Source organism: Erpetoichthys calabaricus, chromosome 3 (assembly GCF_900747795.2).
Source record: "Erpetoichthys calabaricus chromosome 3, fErpCal1.3, whole genome shotgun sequence".
In the NCBI taxonomy this organism is placed as follows: Eukaryota; Metazoa; Chordata; class Cladistia; order Polypteriformes; family Polypteridae; genus Erpetoichthys; species Erpetoichthys calabaricus.
In genome coordinates, this window is record NC_041396.2 from 149,341,498 (window position 1) to 149,353,676 (window position 12,179).

Below are 12,179 nucleotides of genomic sequence, written 5' to 3' on the forward strand. Positions count from 1 at the left end.
ACGCAGGGAGGACCCGGGAAGCAAACCCAGGTCCCTAGGTCTCCCAACTGCAAGGCAGCAGGGCTACCTATTGCGCCACCGTGCCGCACCATTACTAGACCATTCTCCTGCTAAAGGAATGAACCAAGACCTTACCCTTACCCAGGGCATGCACACACACTCACACACACCAAGCACACACTAGGGCCAATTTAGAATCTCCAAAGCACCTAACCTGTATATCTTTGGACTGTGGGTGGAAACCGGAGCACATGGAGGAAACCCACACAGACACGGGGAGAACATGCAAACTCCACGCAGGGAGGCAGCAGCGCTACCCACTGCGCCACCGTGCCACCTAGTAGTGACATTCAGAGACTTATTTTAAATTTGTGAATATACGTTTAATAATTGTGCTCTATATAAGTTACTCTGCTCCTAAACTCCTGTAGCAAACACATACAAAATATGGATGCACTGAGATATCATTGAGATAAATTGCTTTGATTTTTATGGCAGCATACATCAGTGCAGAAGAGTGCTACTTTCAGGTTTGGTTTCTTTCCTGATACTGTTGCTGTGTTGTTCTAGATTGATAAAATTGAAATCTTTACTATTAGTCCTCTTTATATTTGCCCACATTTATACTGGCATAGACTTCTGCAATCATGTACATCATGATTCCTGTTCCAGCACTGAATAATAAAGACATATTAATACTAAAATACATAGTTGTCTGTATTCATAGGTGTTTGTATTAATTCATCAATTTTGTGATTACTCTGTTTTCTGCTGAGGAGCCAAACCAAGGCTTACCAGATGATTACATTTGGCAGCATGCCTTCTGGCTTGATTTAGAGCACAAAACATATTAGCATTTTCCCATTGCTGGGTGATGATAGATTAAGTTGAAGGAAAACACAGACCTTTCAAAAATTATATCCATTTCATCAAATTAATGTCCACAGTTGATGTCCTGCCAAGTTTCATCATCAACCATTTTTTACACCATTTAATTTGTAGGATACATTTTGTTTAAATAAGGCATTCTATAAGTTTATACAACACTTCTAGAAAAGTTCCTAAATAGTTTGTTTTTTACCATAAATTTGTCAACACCTTTATTTTCATTGAACTCTTTACGATCTTAAGTCACTGTTGATTCTTGGTCATCTCAAAGAAATTTCTGGACTTGTTTATTCTAATTCATTGTCACAAGAGTTAGCACCATACCAAAAGCAGGAGCTTTCTTCCTTTGGCTTTAGTGGAATGTTTGGAGGTATATGTTCAAGACAAAATTAAATAAAGTAAAAATAGAAATGTAATCTGAAATCTGATTATTAGCATCAGTTTGTGCCACTTGCTTATTACTAGGAACCCATCATGTTCCTTATGTCTTATTGTCTGATGGTCAGGACTTCAGGAGGTATGTGAGCAGTTCTGTGGAGTTCGATCTTCTGCACCTGGGTGGCACTCGCTTTACCAGGCAGATCATTGAGATCGAGCAGTTCCCAGTGCTGCACCTAAGACGAATCTGATGAATCACAAAATAACTATTCTGATTATCATTATTGTATATTTGATTGATACCATATTCCAATCCAACTAATACAGTATGTAAGTTATGGTGCAACTGTTTACAGATGGTTTTCGCATTTGGAATACAGGCTTGTTAAGTGACTTATTACACAGTAAACTAATTAAGATTAAATATGTTTTAGAGTTTTATAACTCTAGTAGGGTAAATCTAATAAAAATAGAATAAAGATCCTTGATATTGTCCAGTTAATCCTTGACATTGTAAGAGGGCCTACATTTTGTGATCACACTTTACAACTCTAATGCAAAGGCATTAATGGGTTTAAGGAAAATGGGTGAAACCATCTCAGTTTCATATAGTATAATAGTAATTTTGAAATGATTCTAATTTTAACTGTAAGTAATTCAAAGAGTGGACTTATGTGATCATTTAACTTTGTCCCACTCATATTTTCTATTGCCATGTTTTCAACAATAGAGTGGCAGGAAAATGATATGAATACTCAGCCACATATTCAGTTCTGGTTGAGGCTAATAAATAAGTAAATTAACTTTTCAAAATCCCTATAGTAAGCAACAACTTTCATTTTGCAATATTTCTAATTTGAAGAGAGCTGGCTTTCATCTGGAAATGTGATAGGTAAAGTTTAAATCTTTTCCATATATAATATGAAGCTATCAAGCTATGGATGGATTTGGCCAAATTACAGTTCTTCAGAGCTCATGGATTTTTAAATTATCTATCATTTTGCACCAACTAATAAACTGTATCTGGTAATTTTTCATAGTTTATGAATAATTCGTCTTAGTCCTCAACTCTCATTGATGTTACAATATAAACAAAGAATTTTTTAAGTTTTGATAAAAAATAGAGTTTAGTGTAACCAGAATGGAAATGGTAATCTGTTTATGAATGGCTTCTAATATCTATCTATCTATCTATCTATCTATCTATCTATCTATCTATCTATCTATCTATCTATCTATCTATTGTATAAAGTCTGTAGGTTTTACACATTAGTAACCACTACATGTTGTGTCATAAAGCAAACATAATTACATTTTAATGAAACCTAGGTGGGGCGGCACGGTGGCGCAGTGGGTAGCGCTGCTGCCTCGCAGTTGGAAGACCTGGGGACCCAGGTTCGCTTCCCAGGTCCTCCCTGCGTGGAGTTTGCATGTTCTCCCTGTGTCTGTGTGGGTTTCCTCCGGGCGCTCCAGTTTCCTCCCACAGTCCAAAGACATGCAGGTTAGGTGGATTGGCGATTCTAAATTGGCCCTAGTGTGTGCTTGGTGTGTGGGTGTGTTTGTGTGTGTCCTGCGGTGGGTTGGCACCCTGCCCAGGATTGGTTCCCTGCCTTGTGCCCTGTGTTGGCTGGGATTGGCTCCAGCAGACCCCCGTGACCCTGTGTTCGGATTCAGCGGGTTGGAAAATGGATGGATGGATGGATGGATGAAACCTAGGTGTAAGAGCCAAAGCCTTTAAGTTAATCTTCTTTTTCTTTCGGCTACTCCTGTAATGATAAATTTTCCTTAGTCTGCTTAGCATGAACTTGAATATAATATACCTTAACATATATAATGGAAGATTCAGTTTAACCCCCTATAAGTTACAGAAAATGGAATGTTCATAATCTTAACACTGTGTGACAGTAGAATAGCCCTTAGACTGAAGTTAGACAGCTACAAAGAAACATGAACAATCAGATAGATAGACATTAAGGGCGTATAGATTTCTGACCGGAACGTTACATAGAGTAATACATAGAAACCTTAAGAAATGTAACCTAGATATTTAAGCAAAATATCATAAGTTTCCATTTTTCTCTTTCTTTTTTGTATTATCAACTTTTTTCTCTTATTTTCTTTAAAAATTAAGACACTTGGACTGTGGAGTATTTTTTTGTACAGAGAGTCATACTAGTGCCAGAATGTATATCTGGTAGTTGCTTTTGAACTATTTTGAATGATTTGGAAACCTTCGTCAAATGTAGCTACACTAGCGGAAAATTTATAGCGGTAGTGAAATTAGAGATAGCAAATTTCCTTCAGATTTTAGATTTGACAGTTCAAAAGCAAATGAATTTTTTTTGGCATAGTTTCTCCTAAAATAACTTTTCTGTTTATTTGATATGATTAATTAAGTGTAAAATGCACCTTGGCATTTTCTGGCCACCAGTCTGTTATTTTTTCTCGTCTTGTTTAATCTACTGTACTCCTTCTCTCACATCACTCAGTACATTAATGAGTTTGATTAAATATTTGCATTTTTTTCTTCCTGTCCCAGTTAAAAATGTAAACAGTATTTTTTTTAAATCAGCCCTTCTTAATTTTATACAGTTCCCTAGATGTTTAGCATTAGCAGAGCAGCACAGCTTGAAGAGCTCTACTCTCTCAAAGTCTAAGTCCTTAGACCTTAAAAATAAATAATAATAATACATTTTATTTATATAGTGCCTTTCCCAGGCTCAAGGCACTGCACAGAGTTTAAAATAGAATGGCAGGGTATACAGTATATAGCATTGTACAAACCAGATAAATAAATAAAGAAGATTAAGACAGTAAATTCAGAGAAAAAGCCTATCAGACAACGTAATTGATGGCATAGTACACACACACACAGGTTACATGAGCAACTTGACATCAAGGTAAACTGAAAGAAGGGTAATAAAGTCAAATAGAGCTAAAAGCCTTCCTGAACAGATGAATTTTGAGTTGTTTTTTAAAAGAATTCATGGAGTCAGCTGACCTGATTAATTTCGGTAGGTCATTCCAGAGTCTGGGCGCTATACAGCTGAAGGCCCTGTCACCCATGGAGTGTAGATTAGTGTGAGGCAAAACAAGATTTCCAGAATCAGAGGACCTTAGCGGGCGGACAGGCACATAGAGATGGACAAGGTCACTGATGTAGTTTGCCGCAAGGTCATTTAAGGCTTTGTAGGTTATTAGTAGGATTTTATATTCGATTCTGTAAGACACAGGGAGCCAGTGAAGACATAGCAGGATGGGTGTGATGTGCTCGCTGCTGCTGGTTCGAGTAAGGACTCTTGCAGCTGAGTTTTGAATAAGCTGGAGCTGTGATATAAGATTAGAAGGGGCACCTGCCAGTAGGGAATTACAATAATCGATGCGGGATGTGATAAAAGCATGGACAAGTTTCTCAGCATTAGAGAAGGAGAGGAAGGAGCGAACACAGGATATGTTATGGAGGTGAAAGTAAGAAAGTTTCTTAATGTGATTTATGTGGGCGGAATAAGAGAGGGAGAAATCAAAAATGACACCAAAATTCTTTGCAGAGGCAGGTCTGTTGAGATCACCGCCAAGATAGACTGGGAGGAACTCATTTTGTTAAGTTGCACTTTAGTCCCAATTTGCAGGAGGTCAGTTTTGTTGCAGTTTAATTTTAAAGAGTTCTGCTCCATCCAGGTATTAATTTCACTGAGGCAGGTTGTGAGCAAAGAAAGCTCTGATGAAGTTCCACTTTTAACGTTGATATAAAGTTGAGTATCGTCTGCATAAAAATGATAACCAAGTCCAAAGCTACAAATAATATGGCCAAGAGGAAGCATGTAAATACAGAAGAGAAGAGGGCTGAGGACAGAGAATTGAGGGACTCCTTGTGTGACTGGCACTGAGCTGGATTTGCTTTTGCCAAGACTAACAAACTCTTGCCTATCAGTCAGATAGGACTTGAACCACTGGAGGGCAGTGCCAGAGATACCCAGCATGTTCTCCATTCTGGACAGTAGAATGTCATGTCTGAAGGTGTCAAATGCTGCACTGAGGTCAAATCATTGGTTTTACAGAGCAGTTTTACAGCTGTGCCCTGAAACCAGACTGAAAGGGTTTCATCAAATTATTAGAAATTAAGTAATTGGTGAGCTGGGAGGCTGCAACACACTCAACAACTTTTGACAGGAAAGGTAAGTGGGAAATAGGCCAAAAATTGTTAAGATTGTCAGCATCAAGACCAGACGTTTTTAACATTGGGGTTACAGAAGCAATTTTAAAAGTGAGCGACACAGAGCCAGTGTCAAGGGATGAATTTATTATTGTTGTAACAGTCGGGATTATGGCATGAAAGCAGGATTTAAGTATTGTGTTGGGGATGGGGTACAGTACACAAGTCGGTCTCATCTTACAAAGCAGGTTATTAACAAGCGCAAATGTGACTGGTGAGAACTTAGAGAAGGAGCTGGATGGAGTGGGAAAACAGGAAGAGATATAAACAAATGATGTAGTTTATTAACTACAGAAAACAAAACCCTTGGGTTATCGTGGCCACTTTCTATTATTGCGTGTTCTTGGCAGCAGTTAGTGCTTCTCTGTAACCTCTTTGGAGGTCAGTGAAAGCCTGGATGTGCATGGAGGCCAGTCTTACGTGACATTCTTTCAAGGCGTCAGCCAGCTGCTTTCATAGATCGCAATTCTGAACCTTAGAACTAGGAAAGGCCCAAATATATGCATGTTCTATAGTGTCAAACATAAAGTATACCTACTTTCCCCATTTGGCTTTTGTTACTTTAGTTCATAACTGTAAACAGTTTGGTGCCAAGTGGTCTTCAGAATATAACAATGATTTTGTGTATTGAAGCACGATGCCATCAGCATCATCATTCAAACCACAGAATGCACTTTATTGAGGCGTCAATGTAGGATATGAAATATTTAACAACTGCATTCCAGCAAAAGGCTTAAAAGACGCTTACAACAGCCTCAATTCTTTTTACTACATCAAGCAAGTACAGGCTGTTATAGTGAGCATCATAAAATATGCACTGTTCCCTCCCTATTAACCGTACATCTTGTATTTCAACAGGTTAAACAGAAGAAAGACTGAAAGGAGCTCTTAAGGATTTCACTTTCCTTTAGAAAGGTTCACCATGCAGCCTTGAGAATAGATGAGTTGAAGTAAACCAAGCACATTAAACGATTCCTCATTGCCAAGGCTCAATCAAATATCAGAGAGTCTGTGTGTTAAAGGTCCAGGTTTCGTCAATTTATATTAAAGGCAAAGAACAATTTGTGTGCAAATTAGGAAATTACTGTTAATGGATCAAAAGCTATCTTTTTTGTGGTACTGCTCAACAGTGAATAACTCTCTTCCACTATGATAAGAACTGCTACTTGACTGCTCTGGAGTCTTACATTTGAACTTCAATCGAGGTGTCCATATTTACATGTTTTTCCAGCATCTACATGGGTTTTTTTTTTCTAACATTCTACTTATCGTCCTACATAACAAATATGAAACGTCTTTGGTCAACTGGTAACTGCTAACTTGAGTAGGTGAGGTTATCCAGCAATGGGTTTGACATCCACCTTACACCCAGTGAGTCAGAAGGCCTTGAATTGGATTAAGCATGTAGAGACGGGTGAATCAATTTAACTACCCAAAGAAATCATAAATTAGACATAATGCACAAAATTCACTACCAGCTGCAGCCCCCTAATATGTGGCTAAAACCCCAGTGATAGCAGGGAGTCCTAGTGACAGCTCTTAACAGCCAGAAAAATACCAAAGAAGAAAATGGTAAAAATATGTGTTTGTTATTCACAAATTAGTATTCACTAAAGGGAGAGCTCAAAATGCAGTTAAACAATACATTCATGATATATTCCATGAAATCGGGCATTATATGATTTGGACATTGTGTGAACACCATACTACAGGGAGATTCACTTGAAAGAGGCCCCAAATATTCTGTTGTAACTCCCGTTAGGATGAAGAAACCTGAACCAAAAAATACGCTATAAACCTTGACATATGTGTAATTGATTGCATTACATGCGATGCTGGAAGTGGTTTCCGTTTTCTATCAGACACATTTTGATGCGGCATTCCATGTCTTGGGTGGAATAGCAGCAATTTCACGTTGGATGTTTTCCTTCAAATCTTCCATAGTGCAAGGCTTGTTCTGATAGACTGTTCCTTTAAGCATACCCCAAAGGAGGATGTCTGGTGGTGTCAGATCTGGCGACCATGGTGGCCAAAGCTCCTTTGAAATGACCCTGTTGCCAAAGAAGGACTCAGTTTCTGCCATGCTCCTTGCCAATGTGTGACAAGTTGCTCCATCTTGCTGGAAGTAACCTTCCATTAACTCACGATCATCCAGTTGATTCTGACATCGCTTGAACGAATTGGTGACCCAATAGGTTTGCACCATGAAGACACACTGCTCAATACAGATATCCTGATGAGAAGTCGAGTGACTGAGAGAAGGGGTTCAGGCGGTTTGCACCCAGAAGTCGCAATAGCTGTTCAGTACCTACCTCATCGCTTTGATGCAGGGGCATTCCAGCTTGTTCAAAGCTCCACATACTGAGGAGCACATTGCACGTTGTTTCATTCAGATTGCTTCATCCTAGCAAGAGTTATTACAGAATATCCGGGGCCTTTTTTGAGTGAATATCCCTGAATTTACAGCACTTAACACAGCCATATGGGATACTGTAGTGTACCTGTTTTGACTAAATACTAAGAGATAATTGTACAATGCTTCAAAGAAGCATGATATATGAGACTGGTTGCTGCTGCCTATGAGTCAAAGCCTACTGTTATATGATAAACATTTATCTGTATGTAGGGAAAGTTCACATTAAAATAACAATTGAAAATACATTACAGTACAGGCAGTGCAATTGCTTTGTATACAAGAAAGATACACGTGTTGTGTGTAGGATAGCTGCTGCATTCGCTATATCCGGTTCTCTGATTGAGATTTCTGAACTCTATTATAACCTTTGTGACAGCTTGAGGTCTCCGTGACCTCTTGAACCCTCAGACTAGACGTCAGACACCAGGTAAAAGTCCAAATATAATATTTATTAATATAAATAAGTGCACAAAGCACCCTCCTCTCCACAATACTCAATAATAATAATAACAACAATAATCAATCCTCCACTCCCAGACACTTTGCCACCCTTCCTCCCAGCTCAGCTCAGTGTTCTGGGCTTCCCACAATCCTTTTATAGCCCCTGACCCAGAAGTGGTTCCTGGCCAAACCCACAAGTCCGTTTTACTTCCGGGTCAGGGCAAACAGTCCTCTTCTTCACCCCGGGAGCACGTCGCTTCCTCCAGTCACGTGACTGTGACGCACTCCCGGGTTATAGGGCACACAAGAGCCCACTAGCCCCCCTACAGCGACTCCCGGTGGTCCCCAAGGTATCCAGCAGGGCTGTGTATAGAAACTACAAAGTCCATGAGGCCCTGCTGGAACTCGGGGCACCATCATGCTGTCCGGAGGGCTCCTCCTAGCGGCCTGGGGGTGGCGACCGGAGTCCATAGCCGGTCATCCATCACAGTCCCTCCCCCTTAGCGACGACCAGTGGGGCGGAGCGTTGATTCCCGCAAGGGACGTCCTCCTCCAGGAGGACGTGAGATCCAGGCCGTGGTTCTGCTGTCTAGATCCCCCAGCGAACCTTGGGGGAACGGTGTATCTGCAATTCCACCGCTCCCCTGTCCTTCGGGGACAACTACGCCACACGTGGCCCGGTTGCCGACAGTTGTAGCACCGCCGACGTCCTCCTGGTGGCCTCTCTTCCCGAGACCTGAAACATCTCGGGAATTCTGTCAGCTCCACCTTCTCCTCCGCCAAGGACGGGTTAACGGCCGCTTTGCTGCTCTCTGCCCTTTTCTTTAATCTGTCAGGAGACCCACGTGTTAATTCGGGGATCTCCTGCTTTCTCTGGGGCTTGTGCACAGCGTGAGGCTCTCTATGGAAAAGAGAGAGCCTCTTTGCTGTTTGCACACCCGTTGTCCTATGCAAACTCGGAGGCGGCGTCATTAGTACCGTATCGCTCCGGGTAACAGCACTATTCAGCTGCACCGGGGTGATCGGTACTTCCCCCGCCCCTTCAGTAACAAGCGACAACCCCCTCTTCACGCGGGTCGGGCTCTTAAGGTCCGCATTAGTCCAGAGCGGCGTCTGATACCGCCGCTCCGGTTCTATCGGACAATTGCGCGACCACTCCTTCATTGTGCCACACTCCAATGTCAGGTTCACAGCGCTTTGGCAACCACTACTTTTTAAACGCGGTGCCGGTTCACACTGTGTCCCCTTATTATATACGGTACAGAGGGCACCTACCTGCACCGCCGCATTAATCGAGGCCGGGGCTTCACGGCCTAACCGCCGAAGGTACTCCTGCAGTCCCTTCAACGGCGCTTCGGCTGCAGCTCCCAGCTCCTCCACTCGCTTCCTTAACTCTTGTAGTCCCTGGAAGAAAATATTTAGGGGCTCGAGATATTCGTCGAGCTCCCCTAAGTTTATAAAGTTATTTGTCTCGGTCGGCAGTAAGGCTACTTCCTTATTATGATCACCTGCTGACCGGGAACCAATGAGCACGTCCGCTCCTGGCACGTGCTCTGCTGGGCTTCGCGAAGGCTCCTGGGGATTTGAGTCCCGCATTTTAGATGGCCTGGGTGCTGCTACCGGCCGAGAGCCAATGTGCACGTCCGTTGTCGGCACGTGCTCTGCGGGGCTTCGCGGAGGCTTCTGGGAAATGGAGTCTTCTGAGGGACGGGTGGCTGCAACAAGCCGACTGAGGTCTGCCTTTTTACCATTTACGGCAGATCCTTCAGTCACTTCCCGCCCCTCTCTCTTTTTATTTAACATTGGCGCTGCTTCGCTCGCCGCCCCCTTCCCCTTCAGGGAGCGCAGACGCGTTGGGGAATTATTGACCTCACCAACGGCTCCAAACTGACCTTCTTCCTGGTCGCCGTCGCGCGAGGTCACGTGGACACATCCCACGAATGGGTTGGCCACTTCCAGCCGACTTCCAGCCCGACTTGCCTTCTGGGTATCGCGGCCATCTTGCCACGGTACGAGGCAGGTATCCGATTCACCGGGAGTTTTCCGAAGGCAGGCCTCTGCAAAATAGGAATAACACATCCCTTGCCCATCAGGTGTTTCCCCGGCACATACCTCCGGATTTTTCCGCGGTGTCCCCGATTCATTCAGGGCTGTTGATGCAGCCGATTGCTGGCAGCCTTCTTGCTGCTTTGCCCTTCGGGCTTGTTCATCTTTTATCGGCTGCCGGTCCTCCTCACACCCAGTCAGGTAAGCCCAGGTCAGCTCGGCATCGGTCGCGGTCTTCACCCAGTCGGTGTTGTTCTTCTTTTTCCCCGACTTCTTTCCCATCTCGACCAGATACTAGGCGAGATTCATCAGCGCAACCCACGGAGTATGGTGAACTTTTCTGTGCGTCCTGACGCTGTCTTCTCAGGGTTCTGTCCACAGTAAAATTTATTTAAATTCAGGTCCTCTGCCAAATCCGACGGCCAGAGAATCCTGCCGACTACGCCAACTGTGACAGCTTGAGGTCTCCGTGACCCCTTGAACCCTCAGACTAGACGTCAGACACCAGGTAAAAGTCCAAATATAATATTTATTAATATAAATAAGTGCACAAAGCACCCTCCTCTCCACAATACTCAATAATAATAATAACAACAATAATCAATCCTCCACTCCCAGACACTTTGCCACCCTTCCTCCCAGCTCAGCTCAGTGTTCTGGGCTTCCCACAATCCTTTTATAGCCCCTGACCCGGAAGTGGTTCCTGGCCAAACCCACAAGTCCGTTTTCCTTCCGGGTCAGGGCAAACAGTCCTCTTCTTCACCCCGGGAGCACGTCGCTTCCTCCAGTCACGTGACTGTGACGCACTCCCGGGTTATAGGGCACACAAGAGCCCACTAGCCCCCCTACAGCGACTCCCGGTGGTCCCCAAGGTATCCAGCAGGGCTGTGTATAGAAACTACAAAGTCCATGAGGCCCTGCTGGAACTCGGGGCACCATCATGCTGTCCGGAGGGCTCCTCCTAGCGGCCTGGGGGTGGCGACCGGAGTCCATAGCCGGTCGTCCATCACACCTTATAGGATCATGGATGTATAAGCTGCCAGACATTGCCCAATCAGATTTTATGTGGCACATAGTTGTAATGCCATTTCCTCTCTGGATCTACCTTAATGAGTCTTCAACCTCTGGGGTCCTTCTGTCCTTGCGCAGAAATTATTTCTTTGGTAAGGTGCAGTCTTCTGTTTTGCTCCAGGAACTCCAGGCTATAAGTCCTATAGTGGCTCATGGTGTACATAAATGCCTAAGTCTTTAGGTGCCCATTAAGGGACCAATTTTCAATGCAGATCATGCACTATGTGAGGGACAGCACAGTCCCATAATTTTTCTTTGTGGTCATATAGACCAGGGGTCTGCAAATTCAGTCCTGGAGGGGCATAGTGGCTGCAGGTTTTTTGTTTCGATCCAAGGAGTCACAATGGAGTGACAATGTTTCCTCGTTGGTTAACAGAGAAAAGATCCTGCTACTGGCAGAGCAACCAGTGTAAGGTATTGGATGGCTGTATACAGCTGATTTAATCAACAAAATTATGGCTTTGTAACTGAAGGTCTGGGAAGGATCAATCAAAGCCACCTCTCTAGGAAATTTAAGGTCTGGTGTTACCAATTTATATTATATCAGCATCAAATGTGGCCCTTGAAAATGTGCATGATAATCTCAACATCAGCACAAGATGAACTCCAAAGCCAATAATTACATAAAAAAGTGGCTGGACTTTCATAGGTGCCTCTCCAAAGTAGCCTTTTTTTGGAAGAAATACTCTTCAGCAACCATTAAAATCCATCACTCTGGGCTATAAA